The sequence below is a fragment of the Pseudophryne corroboree genome, chromosome 1 (assembly GCF_028390025.1).
Source record: "Pseudophryne corroboree isolate aPseCor3 chromosome 1, aPseCor3.hap2, whole genome shotgun sequence".
NCBI lineage: Eukaryota > Metazoa > Chordata > Amphibia > Anura > Myobatrachidae > Pseudophryne > Pseudophryne corroboree.
Genome location: NC_086444.1, coordinates 902,195,024 through 902,209,187, shown reverse-complemented (window position 1 = coordinate 902,209,187; position 14,164 = coordinate 902,195,024). Strand labels below are relative to the sequence as shown.

Sequence of the window (14,164 nt, the reverse complement as noted above, 5' to 3'; positions counted from 1 at the left end):
TTTTATTTCTGTGCAGGGTAAATACTGGCTGCTTTATTTTTACACTGCAAATTAGATTGCAGATTGAACACACCCCACCCAAATCTAACTCTCTCTTCACATGTTATATCAGCCCCCCCCCCCCCCCCCTGCAGTGCACATGGTTTTGCCCAACTGCTAACATATTTGCTGCTGCGATCAACTCTGAGTTAGGCCCTATGACAGCAAATTTGTGCTATATGTTCCCTTGTTAATAGTGGCCATCTAACCTGTGACTGATTTCCACTATAGCTGGGGATCTCAAATGTAAATGCCCCATTTTAGTGGGTACTAGCCCAAGTTCTTCTATTGTATATATTGCTGATTTTCACTGCATCATTAGGACCCCATGCTCCTTATCTCCTTGAAGTAAAGGCAGAAAACATGGCTGTCTAGTACTAGTGATGGTTGGAGAATTTGGGGGTGCTGCACTTCCCTTATTTATTTTATGTGCATAGCAGCTAAGGTTTGGGTATGGCGTTTGGAATCCTGCCAGTCACCATACTGATGCCTGGATCCCGAGGTTTAGAATGCTGGCGGGGATGGGCGAGCGAAATGAAGCCCGTTGCGGGCTCACTGAGCTCACCATGCTGCGCTCACCACAGGTTTTATTCCCATTCTATGAGTATTGTAGACACCCACGAGTGGGAAATAGTCTCTGGTAGTCGGCATGCCAACTGTCGCGGGATCCCAGTGTCGGTAATGGAACGGCGGTCTCCTGGTCACCGGTCACATAACTACATCCCCTTTGTACCACTTGCTGCATGGATTACCATCTCAGTCCAAAGTACCATATTCTGATTCTACTTACAAAAACATATCAAACGCACATCTGGTTTGCGCCTAACTTTTTATGCAAATGCAAATCTAGTGGACAAGGACTTTAGGGCTCATTCAGACTAGCGGTTAATGAGCATTTAGTAGGAATTTGCTCGCACGGTGTTCCAGATGGCACACAACATGATCAAACCATTCTAAATACACCCCAGTAAAATTCTTACTAAGCGCTCATTAAAGGCTCTTCTGCATGTGCCTTAACACTTGGCAAACAATATAAAATAAAATTGCTGAACAATTTAAGCCATACTCATTCTGGAGCCCTTAGGCAGAAGACAGGTGGCATATATTATTGCTATTAACATATTGGGAAAAACTCATGCTTAAAATACACAAATGGTGTAGGTGTAAGGAGTAGGTAGCAATTTCCATTAGGCAGTAAGTGCTTACATCTGATTTGAATCGCACTACATTTGCTGCATGTGATTGATCAGCGTTAAGGAGCTGGTGTGCTGGGGAGCTGTTTCTCATTATCTAACACATGCAAGTCAAAGCTGGGAGACTTTACAGTATTGCAATACATCTTTGATCTACTTTTATAATAATATAATACGATTTGCCAAATTTAAACAACCTAATGTGGATGGCTTAAAATTTATTTTTATGATTTTAAATAAAAAAAAATGGCAGTAGTTTTTTAATGTTCCCTCCAGATTGAGTCAATAAATTAGACTGTTAAAACAAACTTGGTATTTTCTGTTCGCTCCGTACTCCAATTGTAAAAGGAGTCGTGAGGCACACAGATTCCAAGTGATCCTGGATAAAACCTTATATTTTTATATTTTTTTCTTTTGGCATTTTAGACATGCCTGCATATTTAAATAAATGCAGGGCGACCACAGATTTGGCTTGGCAGCAAGTTCATGAAACGGTGTGGATTTGGTATGGTGTCTGGAAACTACACAGCGAAGACTATTTATTTAAAAAACAACCTTGTTTTCTTTTCCTCTCTCCGCTTGCAGTGACTTCTTTTTTTCAATAAAGCCATGTTTTATATCCTACCCTGCAAAATGACTTACTAAATATATGTTATGAACACCAAAGAAGCACATTTATGTTACACCGTGCACATATATATATATATATATATATATATATATATATAGACACACATATATATTAATGGCAGAATTTTCTGACTACCCAAGTGCAAATAAAAATTACAAAAGTAGAATAAACACATTAAACAACATGTACACATGGAAATCATAGTAAGTTATATTTAGTTACAGCTGTCAGTGAAAAAGGTGAGATACCATAGGTAGATAATATACATGAAATCAATAGACTATAGAATGATATATTTATTACAGCTGTCATATATTATTGCAGTTAATTCCCTAACAAATCCTGCAAAACAATAACAAGTGCTGTTGCAAGTTGCCCTGGCTGCTAGTAACCCTCTTGGAAGCCTCTCAACCCCCCTCTCTCTGCTATTTTCTGCTGTGCTCCCTCCATCCTATTGTCACTCTCAGCCCGTGATGCCTGCTGCTGCTGCTGCCTGTGCCCCTGCCTTTGTTTTTATAGTGAAAGTAGGCGGAACCTTATACCATTCAGAAAGTGAGCTGGGAGAGCGGGGCGGTGATTGGCTCGGGCATCGGTACCCTCGCCTCCTGGTTGGTGGGTTAGGTGCATGGGCTTTATTCACAGGGGAGGGGAGGCTGCGTGCTCTGCTAGTGACACTCAGCACCAATGCACTATAGTATCAGAGTGAAAGGCGCTCAGTGAGCAGCAGATACTGAGATACCCAGAGCACAGGGACACCGCAACTTCTCTGTACCCAGACTGCACATTCCTAGCTGGTGGATACTGGATAACAGGACACAGCAACATACTTTCATCATTCAGGTGCTGATTTATCTGACACTTCCCAGCTCTTCCCGCAGACACTGTATGCAAAGTTTTTCTGGGACTGAGTAAAGTAGCAAAACTCTCTAGTTACTGATCAGAAGAGAGTTTGGGGGCGCGTTTCAGTTCCCTGGGAGGTATAGACTGACTTCAAGGAGCATCTAACCATCACGTGTAGCAGAGAGGTAAGTTTGACACGTTCCTGCTAATAGATTCTAACAGGAGTAGATCCTGCACTCAGTATTAGAAACACACATAGGCTGCGCAAGCAGACTCTCACTGCTAGAAGTTTATCATACTTTTCGCAGCATAATTAAAGCGCATCGGAATATGCTGCGCAATATAAATAAGAACTGTTAATAAATAAATGTGTGTGACTAGTGACTACAAGTTGTTATTATTATATGGTTAGAATGTGTCAGGCACAGGCAGAAATAACATTGGAGCAGGGCAGCGTCTCCCCCTTGGGGAAGAAGAAGAGGGCTGAGGTTGCAGGAGGAGGAAAGATGACTGTCTGGCGATCAGTTGCACGAGTTAATTGCTCTCTCTCTCAGTTCCAAGAGCTATGAAAAGTTCCTTGCAGGGCAGACCCGGGAAATTGCAGCTTTGATATCGCTGCCAGTGCACAATCAGAGACATGACTTGTAACTGGAGGAGGCATTTCACTTGTATGGTAAACTTGGCAGAGGAGATCCATCCTTGATATTATTGCATTGTTGTGACTGGGTTTTACATTTTGGGGCTTGTATATATTTTAATAATTCGGCTTTATACAGAGTAAAGCCTGACTGTCTGCGCTAAGGAGATTTGTTGTTTGTTGGGGATGAATCAGCAGGATGCTAAAGGTAGGGCTTGATGAAAAGACATGGATTAGCAAAGGAATAATCTCTTAGCACACACATGTCACTGGGCAGGGAACATATGGTTGTCTTGTTTTCCTAGTGTATCCCTTACATATAATGATGACCTTATGAATTGGCATGCTGTAATCCTGGGGCAAATCAATGTAGGGGGTCATTGCAGTGAAGAGAAAGAGTCAGCGTCCCAGATGCACATAATGCACTGAGTGGTAAAATGATAAGGGTGCATCATTAAATGTATACAGTGTCATGTGTGGATGTTACAGACCTATATGCAATTGTACTTTCTTGTAGAAACATTTTATATACTGAAATCTGCAAACACAGTATCCAATTCTACTAAAAAAGAATTGTTCAACTAACTCCTATCTTTTACAGTCTGGTGTGTTACTATAACAGTAAATAGTTTTCATTTTATAAGTAAGCTAGAGAACATATATAATACAAAGCAAAAACAATACAAACAATGTAAAATTAAGATATGATCATGTTGTAGCAAAATTGGTTTTCAAGAAATGTATTCCTCTTAAATAAGTGATGAAACTATGTAAGTTTCTACACTGACATTGCAATGTGTATATGTTGTGTACCCTGTGTCACATACAGTATCCAGAAGGCTAATACATGCTTCCCAAAAGGAGATTTGATTGTTTCAAAGTTTGTGTACAATATATAATAATGTGCTGCTATTCTATTGCGGGAAGTCATTCAGCTAATATTATGCTGCAATTTGATAAATATGTGTTTTAATATCTGTTAATATCTATATTTTGTTTTGATTGAGTCCTGTGTAATGTCTGGTTTAAGTCATATCTCTGTGTTTTCACATATATTTCACCCTGTTGTTGGGGTTTGATAAGTAGCACTTGGACACCTAATTGCCTAATTATGCTTTCTAAAGGGGTCGCTTATGCTTTTGCAGGAAATAGAAGATGTGGTTGGGGGGAGATTTGAGGACACCACAGGACTGTTAAAAAATAAACAAACATTAAAATTATCTTAACACAAATAAATAAATAAATATATATATATATATATATATATATATATATTGAAAACTTTAAATTACTTTTGTAGCGCATTTCAGTTCTATTTTATTTTGTTTTACAAAGTTTTTTTATGTAATTCCTTAAATGCCTTAATACTCCCTCCTTAATAAAAATACCAATCACTCTGTGTTAACTTTCTCATTATATTGTTTTGTTATTCTTTGTAAATATACTTTTTCTTCTTTTATCGTTACATTATAAATAATAAAATAATGATATTGTATAAACTGATATACTGCAGAGATGGTCACTACCAATTGGTAAATTTTGATTATAAAACCAATAGCAATGCATTTGCTTGGAGAAAACAATACATGTTATAAAAAAAAATACCATTTATGGATAATCGACTTGTTTAATTTAGCACTGTAGTAGTAAGCAAATTAAAATGATGTATTTGAGATCAATTAATAATTATTTTGTTGTTAGTTATCAAGTATCGCTTCCTATGTTTACTGTCTGCCTTGCAGTACATAAAAAATAGGTCATAGACAGAAATCTTAGCACTGAAAGCAAATGATCTGTAACCCCATGTTAGTGCCATGTTGTGCCTTGCCATCACCACTGTGGGTCACTCTAGGGAAAGATTTAGAGCAATTGCTTAAATGGCACAATCTGGAGCACTAAATCCCTGCAGTTTGTATGATTGAACAAGTCATAGGATGTGGTGCAGCGCCAACAAAACTTTATTTTTATTTTTTTATTAATGAGTCCAGTGTAAGATAAATGAATTTCATAAAATGTAAACATATTTTCTCAAATACTAGGTTATATAAAGAAGTCCCGTATTTGTAGAAACCACATTTCAACTTCCAGCATATATATTATCTGTTTAATGTGTAGCCTAGAAGACTAGCCAAAAATATGTGGTTTTGTTGAAGCCAATTTTATAGCGCAAATGGAATAGTCATAACCCGTATTTACCTTCTTCACTGGATTTTCCTAGGCCATGGAGGAGTTAAAAACATACATCACCACGGTGATACATAGTCTAAGGCTTTTATGTATAGGAATATACCAATTATAGTGTCTTAAGTACCATTTCCTTCCTCAAAGGGAATAATTATTTAGTTGCCAGTGTTAATACAAATTCATCACTATATGTTCACAGCTTAATAAAGTAGGAATAAATATACTGTATATGATAAGGCATAGAAGTAATGAGGTGTTACAGTAATAAGACGGATATCAATGTTCTAAAAAGTTGGGTTGTTTTTTTATTGATCACCAGCATTATTGAGGCGTGTTGTGAATATAGATTGTATGACTTCAAATTTGGGATTTGTTGAAGGATAAAGTTGAAAATTTATATTTACCTAGTGTGTTAAATTATTTTACAAATGAGAGTATCACAAGAAAAAGGCTGGTGTAATATATGGAACATACTAATAAAAACACGCTCACTAGATACAATTGTAATGTGCAAACAAGGAACAAGGATGGACTCTTCAGTAATATTCATTTAATCTCAGTGATTTTCAAGAAAGCTCAATAATTTAGCATGCTTTTCATGTCACTGTAGTTTGGGACTAACATTACTAATCCATCTTTATTTCTTCACCAACCAGCTAGTGCTTGAAAACAGTTCCATCTATCATGAAGAGGAAAAGCAGCAAAGCTTGATTAAAAGTTTCTTGTTTTTTGTGTTGCTTAAATGTCATTGTTTGCAGTAGGTGCATTTTTTAAATAGTGTCCATTTGACTGATGTAGGGTATGATGTCACGTAGATCTAGAAATAGATGTCAGTGTGCATTTAGGCTGTCTCACATGAGTTCCTTTTCAAAACATTCAGAAATTAAATGTATGCAAAAAGTGCTTCCTTTAAGCTTACCCCGAGGCGTATTTGTCCCGGAGACTTTCTGAGGAATGAAGACAAATGACATGCCCTTTAAAAATGAGTGTGTGGACAGTAGCAGTTCATTGCAATTACTTAATCCTTTAGTATTAATTGCATGATAGTCTTGTCAATATTATGGTGTTTTTGATATCACTTAGTCCTATATTTTTTTGGAGCATATACTTTGTCCAAGAAGCTGAGTTTACTGTATATAAAGTAAGACACCGTATTAGGGACTGTGCCATATGACAATGGGGATGTAGTCAGAATATCGGCAATCAGAGTCTCAACATTCAGAATGTTGACGCTGACATACTTTTGACATAATCAACGGCAGTTGACGACAGTTAGTTAGAATGTTGACACATGAAATTAGGGTTAGGCTGCAATTAGGGTAAGAGGATTAGGCTGCAATCATGGGTAGGGTTAGGCTGCCATTAGGGTAAGAGGGTTAGGCTGGAATCATGAGTAGGGTTTGGTTAACGTAGGAGTGACGACATTCTGACTGTTGAATTTCACAATGTTGACATTATTAAAATGTCAATTATGTCTATATCGACGTACATTTTAAACATAACATTACACTGAATATCAACATTCAGATAATGCCGACATATTATAAAACACCCTGCCAATGGGCATAGAGATTGGACCATGCAGTACCTTGGCAACCTGTAAGCTCCATCCTGTATTCTAGAAGTGTGCCTGAACACATATTTGGTTGACATATTAAACCTTTGACAAATAAACTGATCAGTAAATTGACAGCAGTTCAGGGAAGAAGAATTGAATAATAAAAATTAGTCTTTAAGACAAATGTTTACTATGGGGCTCTCACATGTGCCAGATTATCTTTTTGCACAGGAAATGTTTAATGCACAACACTTATCTTCTTAGAATTCAGACTCTTTATAATCCAAAACTAACAGGATAAGTGACAGTAGGTTCATGTGTTTTACCCTATTTGTGACCTAAAAGGTACATGAGATTGATTCTAGGACATACAGATGTTGAAGTTGCAGTATAATGACACTACAGATTACACCTCTCTCACTGTCTCCTGTGCTGCCAACCCTCTCTTTAGCTACTCCATAAAGGTGTAATGTATTATATACCAATCCACAATACTTAAATCTTATTTTAAAATAGTCTAAAGTAGAGTTAAATGCCCCCAAAATGATAATATATTGTTGATGAAGGATGAGGTTGATATTGTTGTGTTTTTGTGTTTGTTGATTTTAGAAATTTCTTATTACTTTAGCGCACATTTTTCTAAATGTCTGTCTCATGTCCCATGTCACTGACTCAGATACAGCACCGCGGTAGCAGCAGTGTAAAGCATAACAATTATAGCCCATGCAGCTGTTGCGGTGAGCATGGAGTTTTGGTTCCAGATATGCCCAAAATTACCTAGAAGAGACCTAGTTTCAAAACATTAAACCAAAAATTCACCCTGGTTTCAAGACTTGGGAGCTCTGGTAGTGAAACTGTGTGACATTTTGTAGGTACAGTATATGGTGCATTGCACTGTTGAGCTTTGGTTTGTGATTTAACTGCTGGGAGCTTTGTTGTAGAACGTTCTGCAGACCATTTTATTCAGTCTCAAAATATATGCTTCATCAAGTTGTCTTCTGTACCTGACTATCCATTATACATGTATAAAACAGGCAAGTTTCTACATTTGTTGTGCAGCATCTCAACATATGTACCCCACTATATACTTTCAGAAACAACATAATATTAGTCTGTCCCCACTCTGAAATGGTAGGACTGGTATAAGTCTGAGATGGTAGTACTGTAGTAAGCCTGAGATGGTAGGACTAGTGTTAGTCTGAAATGGTAGGACTGGTGTAAGTCTGAGATAGTAGGAATGGTGTAAGTCTGAGATGGTAGGACTGGTGTAAGTCTGAGATGGTAGGAATGGTATAAGTCTGAAATGGCAGGACTGGTTTAAGTCTGAGATAGCAGGACTGGTGTAAGTCTGAGATGGTAGGACTGGTGTAAGCCTGAGATGGTAGGACTGGTGTAAGTCTGAGATGGCAGGACTGGTATAAGCCTAAGCTGGTAGGATTTGTATAAGTCTGAAATAGCAGGACTGGTGTAAGTCTGAGATGGCAGGACTGGTATAAGCCTAAGATGGTAGGACTGGTGTAAGTCTGCGATGGCAGGACTGGTGTAAGTCTGAGATGGTAGGACTGGTGTAAGCCTGAGATGGTAGGACTGGTGTAAGTCTGAGATGGCAGGACTGGTATAAGCCTAAAATGGTAGGATTTGTATAAGTCTGAAAAAGCAGGACTGGTGTAAGTCTCAGATGGCAGGACTGGTATAAGCCTGAGATGGTAGGACTAGTGTAAACCGGAGATGGTAGGACTAGTGTAAGCCTGAGATGGTAGGACTGGTGAAAGTCTGAGATGGTACTACTGGTATAATTCTGAGATGGTAGGACTGGTGTAAGTCTAAGATAGTAGGACTGATGTAAGCCTGAGATGGTAGGAATGGTGTAAGTCTGAGATGGCAGGACTGGTATAAGTCTGAGATGGTAGGACTGGTGTACTGTAAGCCTAAGATGGTAGGACTGGTGTAAGTCTGCGATGGCAGGACTGGTGTAAGTCTGAGATGGTACGACTGGTGTAAGCCTGAGATGGTAGGACTGGTGTAAGTTTGAGATGGCAGGACTGGTATAAGCCTAAGATGGTAGGATTTGTATAAGTCTGAAAAAGCAGGACTGGTATAAGTCTCAGATGGCAGGACTGGTATAAGCCTGAGATGGTAGGACTAGTGTAAGCCTGAGATGGTAGGACTGGTGAAAGTCTGAGATGGTACTACTGGTATAATTCTGAGATGGTAGGACTGGTGTAAGTCTGAGATAGTAGGACTGATGTAAGCTTGAGATGGTAGGAATGGTGTAAGTCTGAGATGGAAGGACTGGTATAAGTCTGAGATGGTAGGACTGGTGCACTGTAAGCCTAAGATGGTAGGACTGGTGTAAGCCTGAGATGGTAGGACTGGTATAAGCCTGAGATGGTAGGACTAGTGTAAGCCTGATATGATAGGATTGGTATAAGTCTGAGATGGTAGGACTGGTGTTAGTCTGAGATGGTATGACTGGTGTAAGCCTGAGATGGTAGGATTTGTATAAGTCTAAAACGGTAGTATTGGTGTAAGTCTGAGATGGCAGGACTGGTATAAGCCTGAGATGGTAGGACTAGTGTAAGCCTGAGATGGTAGGACTGTTGAAAGTCTGAGATGGTACGACTGGTGTATTCTGAGATGGTAGGACTGGTGTAAGTCTGAGATAGTTTGGACTGATGTAAGCCTGAAATGGTAGGACTGATGTAAGTCAGAGATAGTAGCACTGATGTAAGTCTGAGATGGTAGGACTGGCGAAAGCCTGAGATGGTAGGGCTGATGTAAGCCTGAGATGGTAGGACTTGTGTTAGTCTGAGATGGTAGGACTGATGTAAGTCTGAGATGGTAGGACTGGTGTTAGTCTGAGATGGTAAGACTGATGTAAGTCTGAGATGGTATGACTGGTGTTAGTCTGAGTTGGTATGACTGATGTAAGTCTGAAAAGGTAGGACTGGTGTTAGTCTGAGATGGTTGGACTGGTGTAAGCCTGAGATGGTAGGGTGTCTAATTGATATGAGCAACTTACATTTTGTTCTGTTCTTATGGTAGGACTGGCGTTAGTCTGTGTGAAGCATCATTTAACTCTTACAAAGACACAAATACGCCTTTCACATGGGGTTTTATGTTCACTGCCTTAATGATGTTTTTTCATCTTAGTTTGTGTATCTTGTTACAATACTTTTTAATATTGCTGTTTGGGGCATTTGAAACATTAGAATATACTATAGCACAACCATGAATACATAGTGAGATAATTAAATGGTTTAAATATAACTGTTGCAGAGAAATAATATGGATTTTTTTTACATTAAACATACATTAAACAACTTTGTGGGCAAATTACAAATACATTTGTTAAATATATTGTATATTACATCTGTAGTTTGTTGTACATTATCCTGTGTACATTGCAGAATGAGTGATAGGAGTCACTTATTGCACAATTACCAAACATTAATACACTTGGTTCAAATGTACTAAGCCTTGTAGAGTGATAAAGTGGAGAGAGATAAATTACCAACCAATCACCTCCTGTCATTTTTTTTAAACACAATCTGTATCATGGCAGTTAGGAGATGATTGGCTGGTATTTATCCCTCTCCACTTTAACACTCTCCAAGGCTTAGTACATCTCTTTTAATGAACATGAACAATATTTGCAATTACCTGAAATTGTAACAAATCTTATGGGCCTATTAGTGGCTGGATTTATTTTGTCAACAATTATTGCAGCAATAGGAAATCTTTTTCTGACCAAAAATCCCTCCTGGGAAGCTTCCTGCCAATACTTAGTGGCAAGAAGAGACTTACATCTTCGCCAGCCTGTAATTGTCCCCTAAGCATATACATGACCCAGACTGATCTTCTAGCCTGAGCTTGGGCTTTCAGTTGCATATTCTGTGTAAAAAAATTGTTTCCTTTGATAAATAGGAAAAAAATCATTATTGAGGGGAAAATAGCTGTTTGTTGCCAGATAAAAGTTATGTGAAGCTTGCATAATATGCCTGAGGGGGTATGGGTCGTTGGGTCGACCCAACTTAGGTCGACACTCATTAGGTCGACCACTGAAGGTCAACATATTTTCCTTAGGTCGACATGCATTAGGTTGACATGGCCGTTAGGTCGACATGTAATAGGTTGACAGGGCAAAAGGTTGACATTAGTTTTTTTAACTGTTTTTGGTGTTGTTTTCTCAGTAAAGTGACGGGGAATCCCAAATTAGTGCATTGTGTCCCCTTACATGGCTCGCTTCGCTCACCATGCATCGGTCAAGAATTACCATTCCAATCGTAGTCCCCGTGGATCGTTAAGTATGAAAAAATCCAAAAAATTAAAAATAAAAAGTTAAAAACTCATGTCGACCTTTTGACCTGTTGACCTAGTACATGTCAACCTAACAGCCATGTCGACATAATGAATGCCGACCTAAGGGCAATGTCGACCTTCAGTGGTCGACCTACTGAGTGTCGACCTAATGACTGTATCCCGCCTGAGGGGAGATCCAAGTGGCAAGTGCATGAAGATGTAGCAGCGCAATTCATGTCCTCATGGCCCCGCCCCTCAATGTAGCAATTCATGTCATCGCGCCCTCTTTCTGAATACTTCCCTAGGAAAGTGAGTGAGATCTCGAGGATACTCCTCAGCTCCAACGGTCTAGGAGTGTTTCCTGGATTTTCTGGGAGAGTCAGCAATCCTGCTGGCACTCACTGAGGAACATGTGGGTAAAATAAACTGTGCAGTTCCATTACTGAGAATACTACCAGGCCCCTTATTTCAGGGGTTCAAGCACCTGCCTGACAGTGCCCCAGGATAATACTGTATAATTATCACATGAGTAAATGAGACAGAAAATAGATCAAGACAAGGACAGTTAAACAGTAATAGGTGAGTTAGGGGCATATTCAATTAACAACACTAAATACCGCGCCTGCCTGATTCAAGTAGTGGGATTAATGTGAGGATACTCTTTTCCACACTGCTCCTCCATGATAAAAAGTCACCATCAGGGGTTAAGGCGCAGTGGGAAAACCCATTGATTTCATGCTTTTAGTGAGTTTCTGCACTTTATTCCCTGATTTTTGGCTTGGGGAAAAAGCTATTTAATTGAATAGCCTTTCACATGCCGTGCAGTAATTAGCTGAAAATGATGTCCCTCTATTTTTTTATTTATTTTTTGCCTTAGGCAGGAGCATAGGCCCCAACCAAAATACTAATTAACATACAGTTTTTCAATATTTAAATAAATTATTAATGCACATGTTTAGTCTAAATTAACATATTACAGATTAATACATTATTTAGGCTACATTTTATTAACATCGTTTAGCATGCGGTAAAAGATAAATATGGCTTCACTAGAAAACATCCTTTAAAGTTTTCATTTAATGCATTTTGTTTATTTAAATCTTAAGGATGGTAACTTATTGTCTTCAGGGTATCTTGCTTATATCTACAGGCAGTGGAAGAGAAAAATAAAATTGGTCTCTCCTTGGTTGCCGGCTATATCTGCAAACTTTGATTGTTCAACAAAGACTCTGGTACTGGCCAGTCAAGAATCTTAACTCGATCACGTGCTTGGCGACTGATCGCAAATATTAACAGCAATGTATGTTCCCTGTACGCTGTGATTTCAGCACAGAGTGGGATTTCTGGGCAACTAGAAGCCCCCCAGAAGTTCGCTTTTGTTTTTGGTCTGGCAGAAAAGATCTCACACATGGCTTTGACACATATTTGTATTCTCAATGTAATTAAATAATTAGAGCCACTAAGCCTGTACCAAATTTTATTCCCCACATCGCTATATATCACATAATGCTGAGTTGGCAAATTAAATTTGAACTAATTTGGACATTACCTTTTTCTTTATGAAAAATTCCAACAGCTCCATTTGAGTTCTGATTTCTGTTTGGTACAGACCTTTTGAGGACATTAATGTTCTTACAATCTTGCTCTGTTCCCTTCACTGTTCTTCTCGTTCTGTAAGATTTGGAAGACTCTTGCCCTTTCATACAGGATGCATAGGAAATGTATATTTGGTTGGCATATGTTTCTAGTTAATTGTTCTGTTAGTTATATGTGATATTAATGATAGTTGAAAGTGCATTACACAATAAGTGTTAAAAAATAAATAGTATTTCATAAAATTTTATTTTTTTATCTGTGAAACCATATCTTTCATTAAATTTGAATATTTAAAAAAATGCTAAAATGTGTACATGAAATTAAAATCAAATCACCAATAAAAATAATAATATTCTGTATAATTACACTGCCATGGGCGAAAAAATAATTGTCACAATTCTGCCTACAATTGTGGACAGAATGAATATTCAGGCTCTTTCATGTTTCAGAGACAACAAAGTGACTACTCTGTCAGAGAACCAAGTGAGGATACTGAAAAGTTGTATGGATGTTTTCCTAGTAATCGTACATGTGTTACTATCACAGCATTGTTTTGTGAAAAATAGTCTAGTTCAGCCAACGATTTAACATTAAAGACTTTACAGCTAGCTGCCCCTCAGTTTGAGATATTCATCTATAATTACATAGATCAGTAGATGCTGGTATTGTGTTCTACATCTGGGCTGAACACTTCTTTGAGCTGGAAACACCCAAAGCAAGCTATAGACAAAAATACAGTATGACACAGAGAAAACCAGCATAACTGTAAAGAAAATGAACAGTGTGACTGTGTCTAGTATGTTTGAAATACAATTTGTAGTAACAAACTATTAGAGCACAAGTAAATGTGTGCCAGTTTTGTTAGAAAGTCTGTGATATAAGTTTGCTTTGTAGCTGTTTTGTTTTGAAATATTTGAGAACAACCTTCAATTTCTGTAAGTGTGGGGCTCCAAATATCAAGAAAAAAAGTTGATTAACTACTTTATCATCTACTATTCACCAGTCTTAGACCCTGTATAGTGCTTACTGTTAGATTTTTTTGTAACATGATAACAGGTGTGGAGGTTGTTTTCAAAAGAGTATTCTTTTAGTTATTTTTGCAAATATTCTCCCTTCTCTTCATCTTTCTAGATTCTTACTGTGGAGGAAGGGGAAGAACTGCTGGTATAGCGTTCGGTTATGGA

General features: G+C 38.2%; 1 protein-coding gene across 2 annotated transcripts in view; it reads left to right on the top strand.

Moving 5' to 3' along the window:
* Positions 1-2,541: 2,541 nt before the first annotated feature.
* NDNF (neuron derived neurotrophic factor) overlaps positions 2,542-14,164 on the top strand; it is a 53,514-nt gene continuing 41,891 nt past the window's right edge. Inside the window, exon 1 of one of the 2 annotated variants that reach the window (XM_063920245.1) lies at positions 2,542-2,703. The gene's annotated coding sequence lies outside the window, so the exon portion shown is untranslated. Of the gene's footprint in view, positions 2,889-14,164 lie in introns of both variants that reach the window. The other variant, XM_063920244.1, reaches the window with a different exon arrangement.